General features: G+C 46.0%; 1 protein-coding gene and 1 non-coding gene across 2 annotated transcripts in view; both read left to right on the top strand.

The window, feature by feature from the left end:
- Positions 1–19,613, top strand: part of Agps (alkyldihydroxyacetonephosphate synthase) — a 78,687-nt gene that overhangs the window by 9,588 nt on the left and 49,486 nt on the right. The window lies entirely within an intron of this gene.
- On the top strand, positions 19,239–19,312 carry TRNAI-AAU (transfer RNA isoleucine (anticodon AAU)). Its single transcript has one exon. It is a non-coding gene; the product is annotated as a tRNA-Ile (tRNA).

Below are 19,613 nucleotides of genomic sequence, written 5' to 3'. Positions count from 1 at the left end.
ATAAACATAGCACGATCAATCCTAGAAAGTTGTGATGTTATGCATCTCAATGTTGCCATGCTTCAAATTGACCTCGAAAAGGCATTTGATCGCGTGCCGCACGACGTGCTCCTTTCATTACTTGAGCACATTAACGTAGGGAGTTTGATTAGCGAAGGAGTGCGCATGGCTTACACTGGATGCACGACGAGATTGGTATTAAATAAAACTGCGGGTGAGCGTATACCTGTGCTGCGGTCAGTAAGACAGGGGTGTCCACTATCGCCCCTGCTTTTTGCTATTTTCATTGAACCTTTCTGCTTAAGTGTAATTAATAACCCTGCAATAAGCGGCTTTAAACTGCATGAAGCTGAGGTTAGCCTCCTCGCATACGCAGACGACATTGCAGTTTTCTGTACAAATTATGAGAGTATAATGCATGCTGTAAATGCCGTGAAAACTTTTTGCCAGGCGAGTGGTAGTGCCGTGAACTGGGATAAGTGCCTTGGCTTCTGGCATGGGGAATGGGACGTCACGCCAAGAGTATTTCTAAACATTAAATGGCAGGAAACACCAGTGAAGTATTTAGGAGTGCCGCTGGAGTTCTATCATGACAGTGAACCGTATTGGAAAAAAGAAACACAGGCATTGCGCAATGATGTAGAAAAATGGAAAGGTTGGGGTATTTCGATATTCGCACGGGCCACAACATGCAACTTGTTTCTGGTGAGCAAGCTGTGGTACGTAATGCAGGTTTTGCACTGCAGTAGAATAAGTGTACAGAAAATACACAGAGTATTTGCAATTTTCATATGGAGCTCTGTATGGGAAAGATCAAGCCGCACAAACCTTTTCAGAAAAGTTAGAGATGGTGGACTCGGATTAGTTCATTTGTACATAAGACAACTTGTCAATCGTTTCCTTTTTCTGCGTGATGTGGATGACCCCTTTTTGAGAACTGTTATACAACTAAGGTTATCTAGAGTGCTGCCGGGATTTCTCGTATCATCATCAAATATGCAAGGACCAATACAAGGGTATTTAAAAGAAGTTGTTTCGTCTTTCCGCTTTTTGTCAGTAAGTTTCTCGTTAGAGTATCTGGCTGAAGTACCACGTAAAAAATTGTATAGAGACCTTGTCGATGTTTTACTGCCTGTTCCATTGTACCGTCAGCTATATTGTGCAGGCCCAGGACAGGATGTTCTGAAACGTGTTAAAAGAATGCTTGTAGCGCCAGGGGTCAAAACTTTTTTCTTTAAATTACATACTGGTACCTTACCAGTTAAAACGTGGTTGCAGAATAAGGGAATATTCGTGCCATGGAGCACAAATTGCCACTTGTGTAATAAACCAGAAACAATTGAACACGTGTTTATAGATTGCTGGAGCGGGGTCTTTTTCTGGGATATACTGCAAAGAACCTTGAAAAAAGAATTACCGTTAAGTCCACATGGCATCCGTTTTCTTTCGGTTAAAAACGAGGCAGGTGTACCTTATGATCTTATCATGCTTCTGGGCCTGCACAGTATATGGAAAACCCGATGTGCCTTTGAAAACGCGGATGTAGAAGTGCTAGCTGTGCGCCAATATTTTTGCAAATCTGTGTGCCATTTTCTTGAAATGCTGAAAAGCCAAGAGGATGTGCCAGACTGGATTGGGTGCATTGAGCGATTGTTACGAATGCCCAAGTATTGATTAATAGTCAGCCAAGAGCTGACGGTACCTCAATGAACCCTGTGGGTGTATTTTGTGACGCACTTGAATATGGACCCATATGTAAATATGTAAACTGTGAACAGTCATGATTTGCAAGGCAATAAAGAAAAAAAAATTGGTGTGGCGCAGTGGTTAGCGTCTTCGAGTGGGAATCCGCAGGTTGCACGTTCGATCCTCCGTGGCGCCTTGTGTTTTTTTTTTTTTTTTACGGGACGGGTGTTTTTTTATACCGTTTTTATAGAATACTTTTTTATTTTTTGTGGCAGCTCGTCACGGTGATTCTGACGTCATTTTGCGCTCAAGTGTTGCCGGCACTGCAGCACCCACCATACCCACCATGCGCCATGGTGGGTGTTTCCCACCATTCACCCACTACATTAATCCACTATAATGGTGGGTGGTGGTTTCCACCATGCCCACCATTCGTTTTTTTCCGATAGGGATTCGCAACCATGCAGTGGAGTAAGCTTGTACTGCACCTTGTCATGGCTGGCGGTAATCTAACATGTATATCTGGGTCGAGTTCGTGAAGACGGCGGAGATAGTTGGTTAGGACCAATGTGCTGCTGTAGTTTCTTGAGGGAGTGTGTACACAACAGAGTTAGCATCCGGTCGTGAAAACGGAATAGTCAATATTGCGGCGTTATCGTGAGCCTCCGCATCGGCTTGCTCGTTCCCATGTAGGCCGCAATGTCTTTGAATCCACTGATGCCTTATACGATGGCCACTTTTCGGGGCTACCTCGTGTGATTCGGCCGCTTCCTGAACAAGACACTAATATGGCCCCCATTAAGGCACCGAATTTACGACCTGAAGTGCTGGTTTAGAATCATAAGATATAGTCCAGCTGCGAGGAAACTGCGTCGATAAATAACGAAACACCTCGCGGATGGCCACAATCTCTGCCGCCGTTGATGTTATTCGATTGTCTAGACGGAAGCGTGCGGTAGTCCTTAAACTTGGTATGACAAACGCCGCTGTTAAAGCAGTGGGTAACAGACCCGTCAGTAAATACATGTGTGGAAGAGGCATATTTTTTAGGTATAAACGATGAAGTTAGTTGTTTCAGGCCACACGAGGGCATACGCGATTTTTTCCACATTCCTGGAATAGATAGGCGCACCTCAGATCTTGACAACGTCCATGCTAGTACCTCTGCTACTTTCGCCGGAGCAAAGCCGCGAGATTGTATCTTGCGAAAGTGCTGTCCGGTCGGTCGGTATAAGGATCGCCGATAAAGGACGACGGCCGTGACGGATCAACAGCCGGAGATATACTCTTAAAGGTTCGCATGAAAGATAGCTGTCTATTTGCGTTATGAGTGTTTCCGCAATAACTTCCATCGTTGAAGTACAGCGTGGCAGTCCAAGACATGTTCTCAATTTTGAAAAGCGTGGCGCAACAATACGAGGAAAGAAAGACGGAGAGACAAAGAGCGGTGTCTCTCTGCCTTTCTTTCCTCCTATTGTTGCGCTGCCTTTTTCAAAATGAGTGCTATGAACCAGCTAGCCCAAACCAAAGTACTTCTCGATGTTCTCAATGCCTGATCTTGCAAGCTTTGCAATGTACGCAGGCAGGACGGGCGAATACTGGTCACAATGGGTAAGCTATATCGCAGGTAGCCTATACGAAAAATGCCTCATACAGTCGGAGCAATGACCTCTCTAATGGACCCCATTTCGTCCCTGCTATACATCTAAGCATATATTTACGAAGCTGCTAAATGTGGCTCTAAGCATCGACGCCTGCTTCGACCAGGACAAGTTTTGGTCGATCACGACTCCTATATAAGAATCGGTGAAGAGTTAGTTACGGTACCGAAGCGCCATCAATTGTAATCAGGTAACGCTGCACCGATGTGTGCGTAAATACAAGGGCAGCACACTTCGCAGTCGCCAAATGTAGACTTCGCGAACTCAAATATTGCCGCATTCAACCTGCAGAGGAGAGCTCGCACAGCCAGAGAGGAAGACGAAGCTCTTGCCCGGTCCTCTTTCCGAGCGCCTTTCATTTTTAATTAAAGTGAGCTCTTCTATATCGAACTCCTGCTGTGTCAGCGTCGTGACAATATTTAGCGGTGCCGTCTTGCGCGAAGCTGTGGCCGTGGCACGCCAGAAGCACACATGCAGATGTCGTCCGCGTACAGACTCATCCTGGCGGTCTCTGGTTCTACATTGGCGAGTCCAATGAGAGTAATGAAGAGCGTTCACTCTAAGAAGTATAGGAGTTTGCTTTTTTAGAGGAGTAACCACACCAATTGCACCATTTCGGGAGTAACTGCGAAGGAGTAACCGCGCTCGCGGTTACTCCTTCGTTTGAAAAGAAAGTGTTGTGTAGGCACTGGATGGGTCGTTTGCACATGGCGCAAACATTTCCGCAATTACTCAAAAAAAAAAAAAAAAAAACGGGCGCTTACTTCACAAGGAGGAAACTGCCCCTCCTTGTCATGCCGTGTGCAATCTTTTGCACGCGTTCCGTCTTTAGGAGGAGCAAAGAGCCCTTTTCGGGGGTAACTGCGCGGTTCCTCCGCAAAACTTTTTGAAAGTGCTGGGAAGAGAATGCCACCCTGAGGAACACAGCGAAAGACTTCGCGTCGACTCTCCATCTGCCGTCGTCATATATATGGTCCGGCCTGTAAGGTAATTCATTATCCACAGAAGCATCCTGCCTCCAGTCCTTATAGCTCCTCAAGTGCGTCGAGGATGGTGTCATGCAATACATTATAATATCCACCTTTAACATCCCAAAAAAAAAGTGCCCCTGTGAAGCGTCGATGCTTATTTTTATGTTCAAATTATTGCTGAGCTTATTGATGTGCCATAGTTTACGCAGACCTAGAATGGTCGCTAGGAATTATCGCACAAGGATGGGCACGAAATTCGGAAAACGAAGAGAAAATTACAAGTCTGGAGTAGGAGCGACAATTCACATTCCACATTTTTCTTCACTTTGTGAAGCGTCCATCGCTATGACCGTCTTTATTGGCTTATGTTGCGGGTAAACGTTCATATAGTGTTTAATAAGCGGAGCGACATTAGTTTTCTATTGTATGAAAAAGTATAAGAAACTCCCTTTTTAATAGAGCTGTCGCTATTACTGATCATACGCAGGTCAATAATTTGAACGTTTATTTCGTCAAGAAGGCTTTGTATAACTACAATTTGAGGTGTATGAAGTGATCCGAAAAGCAAGTGAGGATGGGCAATAAAAACTGTTGCTGAACGCCTAACGGGGGATCCATACAGCCTCAGGCATGACTATACTGCTAACGATGGAAACAGGGTAGCAAGTGAAGGGAGCCTAGCTTCCATATACAAGACTTTGGTTGCCACAAAGTGCAGATGACCTTATACAGTTGCCTTGAGATTATGTATGCTATCGGGTACTACAGGAGGATGAAGCTTACAAACAGGAGCTCTTTCGTATAAGATGCACTCGAATTCAAGCACTGAGCATGGGCGAATCAAAGAGGATCAAAAAAATATTGCTGGAGTGGGAATGATTGCCCAGGAGCGAAGCCGGGCCAATGCCAAGATGGTGGCTGCGGCGGCCATCATACTAGGGGCATGATAAAGTATCGCCGTTCAGCGATTAAGAACGGAGTGCTTCCCTCGCATGCCCAACGATTTTAATGTGGAAACTTTCCCGGGTTACATGGTGCTTCAAGTGCGTCTTAGTGCTACTAGTTTTTCTTAGCCTCTAATTGGTGCCAAAGTTATTCAGTCACCCATGCTCGTTTCTGTGTGTTATTTCGTCGGGAACAACTGTCTTTTAATATAGGACTAACGTGGCATTTACATTAACATAGCGAAGCCACGTGATCTTTAAGTGGCCATTACTAGAAAAGAACATGTTTCCGCCGCCATGGCAGTGGCACAAGCGGGCTTCACTTCTGCTGGCCAAGCATTGCGAGAGCTTCCATTGCAGCATTTTTTTAAATCGTCCTTGGGGCGAACATACATGCCGTGCAAGCGTCTTATTTACTTCCTCCTCGTCTCTGCTTTGCCTTTCGCGGGATTTCCTAACCGTCCGCCAGCTGCATGTTTCTATATTCACTCCCTCTTATCTCTCTGTTGTGTACCTGTCCCAGTTATCACGCAGTTTGATTGATATGGGGGGTTTAACGTCCCAAAACCACCATATGATCATGAGAGACGCCGTAGTGGAGGGCTCCGGAAATTCTGACCACCTGGGGTTCTTTAACGTGCACCCAAATCTGAGACATGGGCCTACAAGATTTCCGCCTCCATCGGAAATGCAGCCGCCGCAGCCGGGATTCGATCCCGCGACCTGCGGGTCAGCAGCCGAGTACCTTACTAACTAGACCACCGTGGCGGGGCTTATCATGCAGTTTGATTAAAAAAAAGAACACCGTTGCGCGAAACATTGTTAGTGTATATTGTTCTCATTGTTCTGTGGTTACCGGTATTATTTTTTGTTAATGACCATTAATTAGTCATTATCATATTTCATGCTTAAAAAGTGCTCGCCTAATTATCAAAATGGGAATGATGTCCGCATGTTTAAATGACATCTGTCTGTGCTACTTTCAAGTATGCTAATTGCGTGCCCATTTTTTTTTTCTTGTTAATAAAGAAAGCCCGCGAAATGCGAAAAATAACACGTGACAAGATGGCTGCGCGTGTCAGAAAGAAGCGCCGTCAAACAAGCTTTGAGACAGCCAGTAGCAATGAAGGAAGTCTAGAGAAAACAAAAATATACGGCTTGCGTTATGTGTCACGTCCCGTTCTAAGAAACGCGCCGCCTTGATCTTCCACAGTGATCGCCCAGAACAGTGATGCGGCAGCGTTATCAATGATAAAAGTTGACCGTGAGAAACGAATGGTGATAACGACTTACGATAAAGCGGAAGTAATCCCTGCAAAACTGCGACACACGTTGTTGGCACACGATCTGTAACGTTACCATTGTCCAAATCGCTTTCTCTGGCAACGCAAAAGAGGCAAAGCGGCTGCTCCATTTCAGGAGTAACTCCTTCGCAGTTACTCCTAGCATGGTGCAATGTGTGTGACAGGCTAGCTACTCCTCTAAAGGAGCAACCTTGATACCTCTTCCTTCTTTACTTCTTAGATGATATGAGGGATTTAACGTCCCAAAACCATGTTATAATGATGAGAGACGCCGTAGTGAAGGACTCTGGAAATTTCGACCACCTGGGGTTTTCTTATGTGATTCTTAAAGGGAAAAGAAAAGTGAGTCCCGTAACTGTCTGCATCAGGGTGCGACACCTCAACAGTGGCTCACGAAGGATGGGGGTGAGGAGGGGTTAAAAGGATAGGATTAGAAGGTACATATAGAGGGAGGAAGGAGAGAGCGAGGCGCAGGGACAGCGGGCGACGGAAGAGGAGATAAGGAAGATGGAAACGGTCGCAGGAGTCCGAGGATGGGGCAGCACTCGGCGAGAGTTCTTGTCGGCGTCAGGAGATGGCGTAGGGGGAGCCAGTCTGACAAAGCTGCACTGTCGTCGGAGATCGCGGGGGCACAACCGGTCGGCACGAAATCCAGCGATTAACGTGCAGCCAAATTTGAGCACACGGGCCTACAAGCATTTTCGCCTCCATCGAAAACAAAGCCGCCGCAGCCGGAATTCGATCCCGTGACCTGCGAGTTTTACTTCTTAGTATGTAGATTGACAAACTGCATCCTGAGAACTCCGGTGCAGTTTGTCAATCTTTACTTCCTAGAGTGTAGATTGACAAACTGCACTCTGAGAACTCCAATTCCATAAGTTTCACTATCATAAGTTCATTAGCGGATAAAGTCAAGGATGAAGTTCCATTTTTTTTTTTAAATTTCGCGCTGGAAACTTTGCGCATGACGTCTGCGCATGGCATTGGCTTGATTAAATTTTCTGAAGCTTCGTATGCTCGGCCCACGACAGCCAGAGATGACAATATACTTCATTCTATCAATAAGAAGCTACGTATAGGACTCGGTAGACGCTGTCAAAATCGACGACGCCACGGTGTTTATCGAATGCAGGAACCTGAAGGTGGCGTCTCTGCCTGCATTTTCGTCTGGCGCGTTTTCTCACTTACTAACCGTCGGGCTGCGGTAAGAGTGGTGTTTACAGGATTGTGAAACTGTACTCCACTAATAATACGGGAAGAAAAAAACTCTCGGCACACCGTTTATCCAGGGCTGTAAATTGCAAATTTCGGACTGTTGGCCGAAGCAGGACAATCGTAGTCACATCCGGCCAATAAGAGAGTTAGGAGGAAGCATTTTATGAGCGTCTGTCCTTGCCGCGGCGTAAGAATTATTCTTACACACCATGGTCCGTGCCTAAGAGACGATAGCTGTTGCGAGCAGAAAGAAAACGAAATATTTCGTATATCGATAATTTGAGGAAGTGGCGTGTTGTCCTCCTCTCCTATTTCATGTGCGTTTGTTTCCCGTACATCTAACACCTGAGAATTTATTCGTATGCATGCATAATGACATATCTGAAGGCGCAGTCGGGGGATTTTTTAATGTCATGTTTATCGCTCATTGTTTCAGCTGCGCGCATTAGCATTCATTGAAGCCTATATTTTTGTTGTTAATTGTATCCCCCCCCCCCTAGCGCTTTTGCTTCGTGTACAGACGGGTCCACAGTTTAAGGGAACACTTGCATGCAGGGCATGTGCGGGTTTTGCTTTCCTACAAAGCCATATGTTTCTTGCATTTTCTCTCAGAGTGCTGGTGCTTGGGAGCTCTGACTTCTTTCGGCTGGCTCGTGTAATGTATGAACAATCCTGTAACATCCACTTGTAATCCTATAGGGGGCGAGCTATAAAAAAGGTCCTCATCCGAGTGTTCTCCTAAACAGTAGACGGTACTGTACAGATAGTCTTGTGGCCTCCCAATGACGTAACTAAGTAAGTAAAAATAAATAAATAAATAAGGACTCGCCGTGTTATTGGGGATGACAACACCAGTTTTACAGCAAAAGCTGTTATGAGATCACGACACGGGTTGCTTGCGCGCCGTAGTTGTCCGCCGCCGCCGGTGTCCGTAAGCACCATCGCACGAAATAAAGAAAAAAATCTCAGAGTAAATAAAAAGTGCCGCCACATCCACGAAGTGAATGATGATGAGTGGGCGAAGCTCCGGAGGTAAACCTGGTAAACCATGAATCCTCCGTATATTTTGCCCACTCGATTTTATTGCAACGCTCCCCCTAGCGTACGTCGCCGCACTATATCGAACGATGACACGCGCCATATGTGGCATCATTCCTATTTTATAACACCTCGCATCTTTCATAATCAACTACACGTACCGCCGTCTAGTTTATAACATCTTGCATCTTTTGGATGGATGGATAGATGGACGGAAGGACGGACGGACGGACGGATGGATGGATGGACGGACGGACGGATGGATATGGCTGTATCCTTTAGATCGGGCGGTGGCTAGCGTAATACTTAATGCCGTCAGCTACAAGTACCGCCATCTAGTGAACACTGCAAGAACTGAACGAGAGGTGGCTACATACAGGGGACGCACAGCCCACGCCTTAAGGAGCTTCGCCCCTAAAAACAACAACCACAAGGACATAATGGATTTGAACCACGATGCCCTGTGTGCCAGCATAGTATTCTACGGCTGAGCAACGCCGGTGCTTGGAGGTCCTTTGCAAACTGGCCTTATAGGCAGGCTTGATGCCGGGAAAGAAATGGCCTTCATATGAGTAATGGAGCGTTTTAGACCCGCAAAGGAACAACCAGGTGTCGCACTGTGCGAATCGCGCAACGAGTGTGTCGTTGAATGCTCCAACCCTTTAAACTTGGTCTCGTTCACCTATTAACTGTGGCGCATACCCACTTGTGTGGATTTCAAAAGCTTCTGGCATAGTTCTACATCGTCGTCAGCCACAGCACGAAAAGATTGCACAAAGCTCTTTGCAAGTGTGTAGTGGATACTATGCCTCTTCGAAGAATGACGAAGGGTGGCATAGTGAATGTCATGCCTAAACTACACACTGATTAATGGCGTAGTGGGTGCCCTGCAAGTGTGCTTGCACCAGCTACCCAAAGAGTGTTAAGAATAGGCTCTGAAAGACCACTCTTCCAGCTTTCGCCGTGGCAGTGTTCTTTTATGGCACCCGCTTTCTTCAGTGCAACGTGATGCTTATAAGCTAGTGTCTGATCTTGCACTGATAACGCGGTAGACGCCGCGACGATTCTTTTTGATCAGATCTTCACTCTTGGTATAGTGCCCGTGCGCGTAACACGTGTTGCTAGCAATACGTGAGCGGGATTGCGATTACGCATTTCGATTCAGGCGAGTATGCTTGAGGCCCGTGTACCGAGACTTAGGGGCGCCCGGCGGGTTTTACGGAGCCCTTCACTGCGGCGTGTCTCATAATCATAGCGGGCCTATTAGATGGCTCATAATTAAAACCATATTATTATTATTATTATTATTATTATTATTATTATTATTATTATTATTATTATTATTTTAATCCTCTCGCGAACGACGCTCACTTTTCGTGCGCGACCAAGTATACATCGGCACCGGAATGTCGGCGAAACGAGCTCTTTCACGCCAACTCGTTACAGCAGAACTAGCGAGTAGTGTGTTTCGATATTACGCCTTCCAACTATCGATTTGATTGTTCTTGAAGTTGTTTGTTTTGTTGCCTTGATTTTTTTTTCTCACTTCGTGCGTAACGGTGAGAACACGTCGCACCATTTTGGCCCTCGGGGCGACTCTGCGTAAAACCACAAACAGTTACGGTATACGTGATGCGTCTATAATTGCAACATCCGACGGACCGCATCTCGGTGACTGCATTGTTCCCGTTCATTCTGGACTTTTCTGCCACGCTTCGCGCGATATTCTGATGACGCGCGTCGGTGGGGAAATGTACTGTTACACGTTGGCCATCGAAATTGTGCCATTGCGAAATGAAGAAGTTGATGAGAGAGCGGGCTTCGCACGCCGAAGCACGGCTCTTGGAACTGGTGAGAAACGGTATACACGCTTTGTGACTTTGCCACACTCTTCTTCCTTCTGGGATTCTCCAGTCGTGAGTGCACGTCAGGAACGTGAATCGTCAACAAGACATCGACCCTCCCCTCTTACCTAAACACGCACGCACGTTCGCCTATAGTCAATTATCTTTCTTAGTCGTCTCAAGGCCGTCGTGTACCCGAGTGCGGTGCGGGTTACCCCCCACCAACGTTACTAGAACCAGGTTGACTTCACGGTATTTTTCTTGTAAAGCTGAAGCACCTCCTCGGCTAAAACCTAGACTAAAACATAGACAATAACCTGATTGATTGATATGCTGGGTTTTAACGTCCCAAAACCACAACATGATTATGAGAGACGCCGTAGTGGAGGGCTCCGGAAATTTCGACCACCTGGGGTTCTTTAACGTGCACCCAAATCTGAGCACACGGGCCTATACAACATTTCCGCCTTCATCGGAAATGCAGCCGCCGCAGCCACTATAGACCACCGCGGCGGGGCAGACTAAAACCTGGACTAAGAAGAACCGAGCGTTGGGCAGGTTGGTATTCCATTGTGGATAGCATTTCACCCCCCCCCCCCCAAAAAAAAAAGAAACGGACAAGAAGGAAGAGAGAGCAGACAGACCCAGGCTAATACCTGAAGTTTATTTTCAGAAAAACACGCACATAAAGAAATGGCAAAGACACGTGGTTAGATAATCTATCTCGAGTTTATGAATGTTCACCGTTTGCCTCGTCACACGTACGTCACCAGCCTCATGCATGAAAAGGCCTCAACGATCTCTCGCGCGGTCCTATCTTTGAGCCTAGACAACACTTCCGTTTCGTTATAGTAAACGTGACAACTGCATTCCTTCAAACGTAGGCAGAGATCAGACAAAGCACAGAAGTCTGGTGACGCATGTAAGGCGAAGCCATCGGTGAACTTGCATAAACTCGAGATAAGTCAGCTAACCGCCAACCTGTAATCATAAGCACGTGTCTTTGCCATTCCTTTATATGTGCGTTTTTGCGAACGCCTGTCTGCTCTCTCCCTTCTTGTCCGTTTTTTTTTTCTCTTTTGCGCCGCCAAATGCCATTTCACAATAAAACCTAGGCATAGTCTATAAAGTAACAGGTCGCTGCTACCGGCACAAATAACCCATGGAGAAGAATGTTGATGGGGTGATCTCTACTAAAATCTGCCTAGTTGTTGAGGCTTCTCAACCAAAGCTAGTAACACAATGACACACGTCGAGCACCGTATGTCCCAACAAATTACCCATATTAAAATGGTATCTTGCCCCCGGTAAAAATGGCGGGCTCTTGTATTCACTTTCGAGGTGGTATATCCTGCACTCAAGCAATCTTCTCAGGCCTCCTTGAATTCCCTAAACTACCGGAAGCCGAAAAATATAATATTTACATTTTTACATGCGCGATATGTCACTCAATTTAAATTACATGAAGCTACGTAGAGTTAACCACCGGTACGATACACACACACGCATATATATATATATATATATATATATATATATATATATATATATATATATATCTTATTCGCCCACCCGTCATGTTTCATGGCGATGCGTGGATTTTTCACTGACGTGATGCCATGCAGACGACGTGTGTGATGTAGCTAGACGTGCACCCGAGCAGTTTCTGCTTTATTATTATTGTTGTTGTCTAGCCCAACCTTGAAACGCATTAGATACTTGACTCTTTGCTTTATGAATTAAAGCACGTGAGTGTCAAGGCTTTCAACCAGGAATTTTCGTACGAGGACAGCGGGAATTTTCAAGAAAGATCGCGTGCTAAGGTAACGGCAAGCTGTAAAAATTTTGTTTTTGTTCGATCGCGGGCCGAGTAGATATGCAGTAAGCCGTTGACGAAACTGAGATTAATGAAAATATTATACAGGCATTAGTATATATTTGCAGCGAAATGATAGGCATGCATGGAGTTTAAAAGTCAAGACTTAAGCCTGTCAAGGTCAGTCGTATAGGGAAAAGCTACTTGACTGCCTCGTTTTGATGCAAAAAGAATGATTCGAGCGCATTATCATTACGTGACATTACGCGACATCCTATACTCGCAGTTGCTTTTAGCTGGCAAACGAGATGGGCCAAATGCACACACCAAATGGAGGAAGTGTCGCAGTAGCGTGAAGGATAACTGACGTCTGTGGGGGAGAGGCCTATTATCTGGACGTCGACCTTAGCGCAAAGAAAGAGAACAAAGCTCTTCGATGTCATTATCTGCAGCTCGGCCATTTCGTCATCGAACGACCGATTTAATGATTTGATTGAATAGGTGTGGGAGTGGGCGAGTAGTGATTGAAGAAGAGTGAGTGAGTGGAGCAAGTGAGTGGAGTGGGCGAGTGTAGCAGTTTGTGGAGAGAAGTGAATTCCGATGGCAGAACTGGAGCAGCCGATGGACGAGTCTGTGAGCGAGCGCTCGACTCTGTCGTAGAGCAACGCCTCCGAATCCGCGATTGGAATAGAATCCGCGTTGCCGGAGCAAACATGGAAGCAAGGAGCAAGCAGAAGTCCCCAAGTTGCCAAGAATACCTTGCGTCTAGGCATTCCATTTCGCTGATTCCGCAGTCGAATCCTGTTCAATGAGCAATCGTAGGTAGTAGTTTCGGTGTCATTGACACGATTCGATGAAGGGAAAGAAAGTCTATATGCAGGATATATTTGCTAGCAAATTCGTACAACGCAGCCGCAGTCCAAGCGCGTTTCGCTCAGCACTTTGTCGTCATCATTCCAAGCTGTCTTCTCAGCCCGTGACATTACCCGCCTGGGGCAGATCGAAGCACCGCCGCGTGGGATCAATCCTCGGGGCGTGAGTAGTATGGTTTAAGTCTCAAGGTATTCACTACATCGATCGGGACTGAAGCTGTTGCTGACAGGGGATGGAGTGGAGCAATCTCATAGGTCGCGCTAGTGGCCTTGCGTATGACTCGGTAACGGCCAACATAACGGAACATCAGTTTTTCTCGCAGACCAACACGTCGTGATGGTAACCACGTCACTACTACTGCTACTGCTGCACGTCGCGGGGCCGGTGATCGTCAACACAAGTTTTGGCCAACCTGCGATGCACGTAAACGATCCCAAGCAACTTGGCGGGCCATGTCAGCACGGGCAAGGAACTCGTGCAGGAAGGGATCGAGAGGGTGTTGGCGGGACTCGGAGGAGGAGGAGGAGGAAAAACTTTATTAGACCAAGGAATTTGGGCACTTACGTCCCAGGGTCCCTGCACGACCCCACTGCGCTATGTGTTCATGAGTTCGTGCAGTTCCATGACGTGGGCGGCCCGGTCAGTGGCTCGGAGCTTTCTGAATCGGAGCTGTCGCAAAACGCGCGAGAGCGGTGGCGCCACCAAGCGGCCGGCGAGCGTGTTGAAGAGAGCGTGTCACGCCAAGTATCGGACCATTCCACTGATTTCGGCAGAGCAGTTTTTTTTCTGCTCTTTGGAGTCACTCCCGCCAAGAATGCACTCCGAGTCTTTGGAACACATGGCTCCCGCCCTCACTATGACACTAGAACACACTTGCTCCGACTGCGCTATAGGAATTCAACTTGAGTGAGTGAGTGAGCGAACGAGTGAGCTAGTGATCGTGCAGTGTTTGTCGCCCTGACATAAAAAAAAATAATGTTAGGAGGAAGCACACACACTGAGAAAGAAAGGTAGTTCATGTCCGGTCATATTTGTCAATTCCTCTTATAAAAGAAGCGGAATTCGGCTTCTTTTTTTCGCCCGTAGAATTCGCTTGTAGAATTCTTCCAGCTGCTTGTCGCGTTTCTCGGACTTAATTGCATTTTCCACAGCAAATGTCTACTTATTTTAAGGTGTAGTCTGCTACCAATGGCACGTTTGTCGTTCACTAATTGCGCGTTTGTCGACGACTTTGCGTACCGCCATGGTGGTCTAGTGGCTGGCACTCGGCTGCTCACCCGCAGGTCGCGGGATCGAATCCTGGCCGCGACGGCTGCGTTTTCGGTGGATGCATCAGAATGCTTGAGGCCCGTGCACTTAGATTTAGGTGCTCGTTAGAGAACCCCAGGTGGTCGAAATTTCGGAGCCCTCCACTATGGCGTCTCTCATCATCATATGTTGGTTTTGGGACTTAACAAAAATAGAGAAAGAGAGAGAGACGTTTTTTAGTAGAAGCCGATCATACGTTGGGAGAATCAACATGATCAACATTACAAACATGCCCTGGCAAACGTGCATTAAACCGAATGGACTACCGTGAAGACTTTGTTCGAAAGGTAAATGTGCGCTTCCGTTCATTATTGCGGTTATTTTCGCAGTACGAAATATTTCAAGTCGCATTCGCATTTAGGCGAAATTTTTTGTTGATATTAAAAATATTTTCAAGAGTAGGAAAATTCGTTATATTTCCGCTTGTGCTTCTTCGTCATGCCGCTTCTATTGGGCTTCTTTTGTGATCAGTGTTTTCTTGTTGCCTCAAACCTTCACTCCGAATCGCTATGCTTCCATATAGGTTCTCTCTTTATTCTTTGAAAGTTTTTAGCATTCGTCAAAATTATTAATTAATCGGTTGGAGGTTCTGCAATCCTTATTTTCAGACTTTTTTTATTATGCGGTTTATTCTTTGCTTTTTTAATCTGAAACTCCCTTTCTGATTAAGTTTTAGAGTGGCGAAGCTCTCAACTGTTGATCGCTTAACGCCTTGTTAAGGGCGCAGCATAACCGTCGTTGCTTTTGCACTACAAAGCTTGATTGAACGAACTCTTCTCAAATGGATTAAAAATATGCATTTTGTTTGTATTTGATTGATTTGATTTTGTTGATTTAGCACATGTGTGCTTCACAGCCCTTCCACACACAGTCCCAATACAGGCAAGGACAGCAACTGTGGTACAAACATTTTGTTGACGCTGTTGATATACCTGCACTTTATGATACATCATTTGAAGCGAAACGCGCCATTTGAATGTACCACCAAAATATACAACCAATGTTTACTATCCTGTACAGAATGCGGAAGTTCGTTACAGTTAGTTAGCCGATCGTGACTGGTTCGACAATGCGGAAGGAACATTAGACGTCTCTGTTTTTCGTGTGTTATATGATCCTTCTTGCGGGTACAACTTCACTAACCCCATGAAAAGAGAGTACTGCGTGGTGCTCTCCATGTAGGCGATATTAACGGAGGAATTTTTCACGCAGTTTCAGTATACCTTGAGCTTTCAAAGTCATTCTCAAAACTTTTTCCTCAATTAATAGCTGCAAGTGCATAAATTATTCCACTACGTTTACCATGTACGTAAAAAAATGTCACGTTGCGCAAAAACTCTCGCAGAGCTGAAAAAAAAAAAAACAGCAAGTAGAGGCGTCGCGCCCTCACATCGTAGACTCTTGAGGGTATCTGGCAGGGCCACTGTAACTCTATGTGCGGGAATTCATTACACCGTATCACGCATGAGGGAGGTATTCGACGCGACCATGCTGTTTCGGACGAAACCCGTTTTGCCGGTGCGCCACCATTTGCATACATTTAATGCTGGCGTCATTGCTGATTGCGTAGACAGTCGTTTGCGCTACAGCTTTGTTTAGTGTGTGCCCCAGCTGTGTGCCATCTAATCGGCGTCTCGATTACTCGTCCTTCTCAGAGGACATAAGCGAACGTTTCCTCTTGTAATCGTTTGTGTATACAGCTATGACGTTTATGTTGTTTGTCTACGCGCGTGATCCGCTGTCGGATCGATAAACAACATCATTATTCGCACGTTCGGTAACAAATACGGTTCCTTGTGCATATGCCGAAGACTGCTCTTTGGTGAAAGCCGTTTTTATTCACGGTGCTAGCCAGTATTGTAGCCAGCATGATAATTGTGAGAGTTGCGAGATGCCGCCTTATGCAAATCATGAAAAACTTTCACATCCGTCGCGAGGTAGCTCTTCCTCGTGAATCCTAATCGACGAGGGAGAGTAGGAAAGAAGGATGGGGGGAGGTAGTTAGATTAGGTACACGTGACTGGCATTAAAATAGAGGCGTCACTTGTTCGATATGCACAAAAATTCGCTGTGGATTCGACTGTGTGTGTGTGTGTGTGTGTGTGTGTGTGTGTGTGTGTGTGTTTGAAGAGAAAAAAATATAAATGAAAAAAGTTTGCCTTTGGTTGGCATTATAGACCAATTCGACAACGATCACCATCAGCCCGATTACGCCCATTACATGGAAAAAGCCTCTCCCATGCTCCGCCACTTAATCCTGTCTTACTGTTAATACACAATTCTGTTAGAAAAATCACACCATCTTCCCAAAAAGAACTCTAACGGGATCCGAAGCAGCAGCGTTGTGCACGGGGGCGTCATGAATTGAATGGCGCTACCGCTGTGACAAGCGCTGGAAGATTCGCGAGTGGCGGTAGCGGCAGTGTAGCGAGAGGCGGTAGCGGCAGGTGTTGCGGTTGAACGGACGAGGCGGCAGCTGCGCGCGGCAGGCGAGGAAGAGAGGTACGTCGGTGCGCACTGTGAGGGGAGCGTGGCGTCAGCGCGCTTCTGCTGCGTGACCTACTTGGCACCGCTCCAACATCTGCGGCGAAGGGAGTGCGTTGCGTTCGTATGGGTGCACGGAGGGACAACGTTACATAGGCTTCTCAAAGAGCTGCCTCGCATCAAAAACCTCTTCTTCTGTTAACGTTCTGGTCGGAGACCGGCTGATGACGTAAAGAGAACTAGCCTCTGTTGCGGACCGCACGTCGTTGGTTTCAGCTTGTTCAGTTCTGCTTTTTAACAGTGGAGCGTTTAGTCGGGTTAGTCCGTGCTGTAGTTCACTATGGTCTGTGAGGAGCCGATGGAGAACTGTCATCGTGAAACGACCCGTGCTCTCTCCATTCTCGTCGTCGTCTGCTCTTGCACAAGGCAGATGCGCCAATTTGTCCGGCGTGGGACGCAAGGACTCTGACGGGCGAAGGGTTGAATTCGCAAAGAAATATTGACATGGAGAGGTAGAAAGAGACAGAGCTGAGTTGATAAATAGAGGGAGAGAAGACAGAAAAAAAATATTTAGAAATAGAGGAGAAAGGTAGCGAGGAATAGAGGGGAGGGGAAAGAAATTGATGCAGTGACAGGAATAAGAATCAACGGACAAAGAAAAAACAGAAAACACACGAGAAAGAAAAAAAGAGAGATAAAAAGGGGGAGGGGGCTGCCAAGCTCTATACTTCCTTTTTTTTTTCTTATTTCTTATTTATTTTTCTTCTTATTATTTTTCTCGCCTTTGAAAGCAATAAACTTGCCTAATCACACCATTTGACAATGAAGCCAATGGTTCGATACGCGCACACAAATACTCGGTAAATGAGCGGTGTACCGTCTTCCGAAGGTCGTAGGTTCAGTGGTGGCAAGTTAATTTTTGCCGTCCACAGCAGTTCCTCTCCATTTATATCGCACTCTAGTACTCTACAGTCACAGAACACAAGCGTATTGCCTCCCACACAAGCCAACCGGCTTTGCTTTCACTTGGTTTCGTTTCGTTAGGTTTTGTTTTTAGAAAAGAAACGAGCCGTTGGCGTCGTTTCACTGCTTACGTAATCAAGGGACTCGCAATATGCAAATTCGGAACCACAAATATCCAACCGCAGTTCTTATACAGCATTGACGTCGTTTCAGTTCTTGCGTAATCAAGGGACTCGAATATGCAAATTCTGATCGAATGATGAATATCCCACCGGAGGTCTTATATAGCGTTTTTTTTTTTGGTCGCTTTTTCTAAGGGACGATTCAAAGCCTTTTCATGACGAGCTCAATCCGTAGTTGCCCGAGCCGGTCACATTCGTATGGAGACTAAATTTATATATATATATATATATATATATATATATATATATATATATATATAGATAGATATAGATAGATAGATATATAGATAGATATAGATAGATATATAGATAGATAGATATAGATAGATAGATAGATAGATAGATAGGAGAGAACGGATGTCTTGCATGGTGCGCGCGTTAACTGAACCGACGGGGCCGAAAGACGAGCAGACACAATTAATGTGATCATAGCTTTTTCACTGTCGCTGCCCTTGTGTGACGCGGCGCGCAACGTCAGCACTTAGGCAACTGCGCCTCGTCATTCATGGACTTCTTTTTCCTTCCTCCTCCTTTTCAATCGTCGTACGTTTTATTCAGCGCACGAATTAATCCACTTGATGGAATAAGATGTAAATAACAGCGGCGACGTACGCTATCTTAGCAATAGCAGCATTTCAAAGAAAAAGAGAAAGCAACAACTGCAAAAAAAAAAAAAAAGTGTGTTCAGCGATTTGCGTCCGCAAGGTTAACGCAAGTTTTTGCCACCGACCACTCAGTAGCGCGCCTAAAAGGAAACCACGGCTCTTTTTTTATCCCCCTCTCCCCTCCGAATGCTTTTCATTGGTTTCATGTACAAGGCAAACAAAGATGTGAAAAAGTGAAAAATAAGGGCGCTCTCTTCTCGCTGAAGTAAAAAAAAAAAAAAGTTGCTCGAAGCCAGTAGCTCGCATCGGTTCAAGTGTTCGCGTTGATCGGCTGTGTCCTGTCTGGCCTGCTAGCTCAGTCGGTTAGAGCGTCGTGCTAATAACGCGAAGGTCGTAGGTTCGATCCCTGCGCAGGCCAAATTTTTTTTTTCATGTTACAGTCTTTTTTTTTTTCAGAAATAACGTGATTTTTTAGGGCAGCATTTCCGACGTAACCTGCGGAGTAACTATCCTGTATTTTTAGTGCCAGGATTACGGTAACTCTTGCGAGACGCCGTAACACGGGGGGGGGGGGGACTGTGTATTCATTTTCACTATTTTGGTTTCCTCGACGTACACCTGAATCTAATCGCTGACCGACCTGGTTATTTAGCGATCGTATCGTTCACCTGTGGTGCCTTTGTTGTCCACTTCGAGTAGTTGAGGGCTGAAGTCAAATA

The sequence above is a fragment of the Rhipicephalus microplus genome, chromosome 7, assembly GCF_043290135.1.
Source record: "Rhipicephalus microplus isolate Deutch F79 chromosome 7, USDA_Rmic, whole genome shotgun sequence".
Lineage (NCBI taxonomy): Eukaryota > Metazoa > Arthropoda > Arachnida > Ixodida > Ixodidae > Rhipicephalus > Rhipicephalus microplus.
The sequence above is the reverse complement of the archived record's forward strand: the minus strand, read 5'-3'. Positions and strand labels throughout refer to the sequence as shown.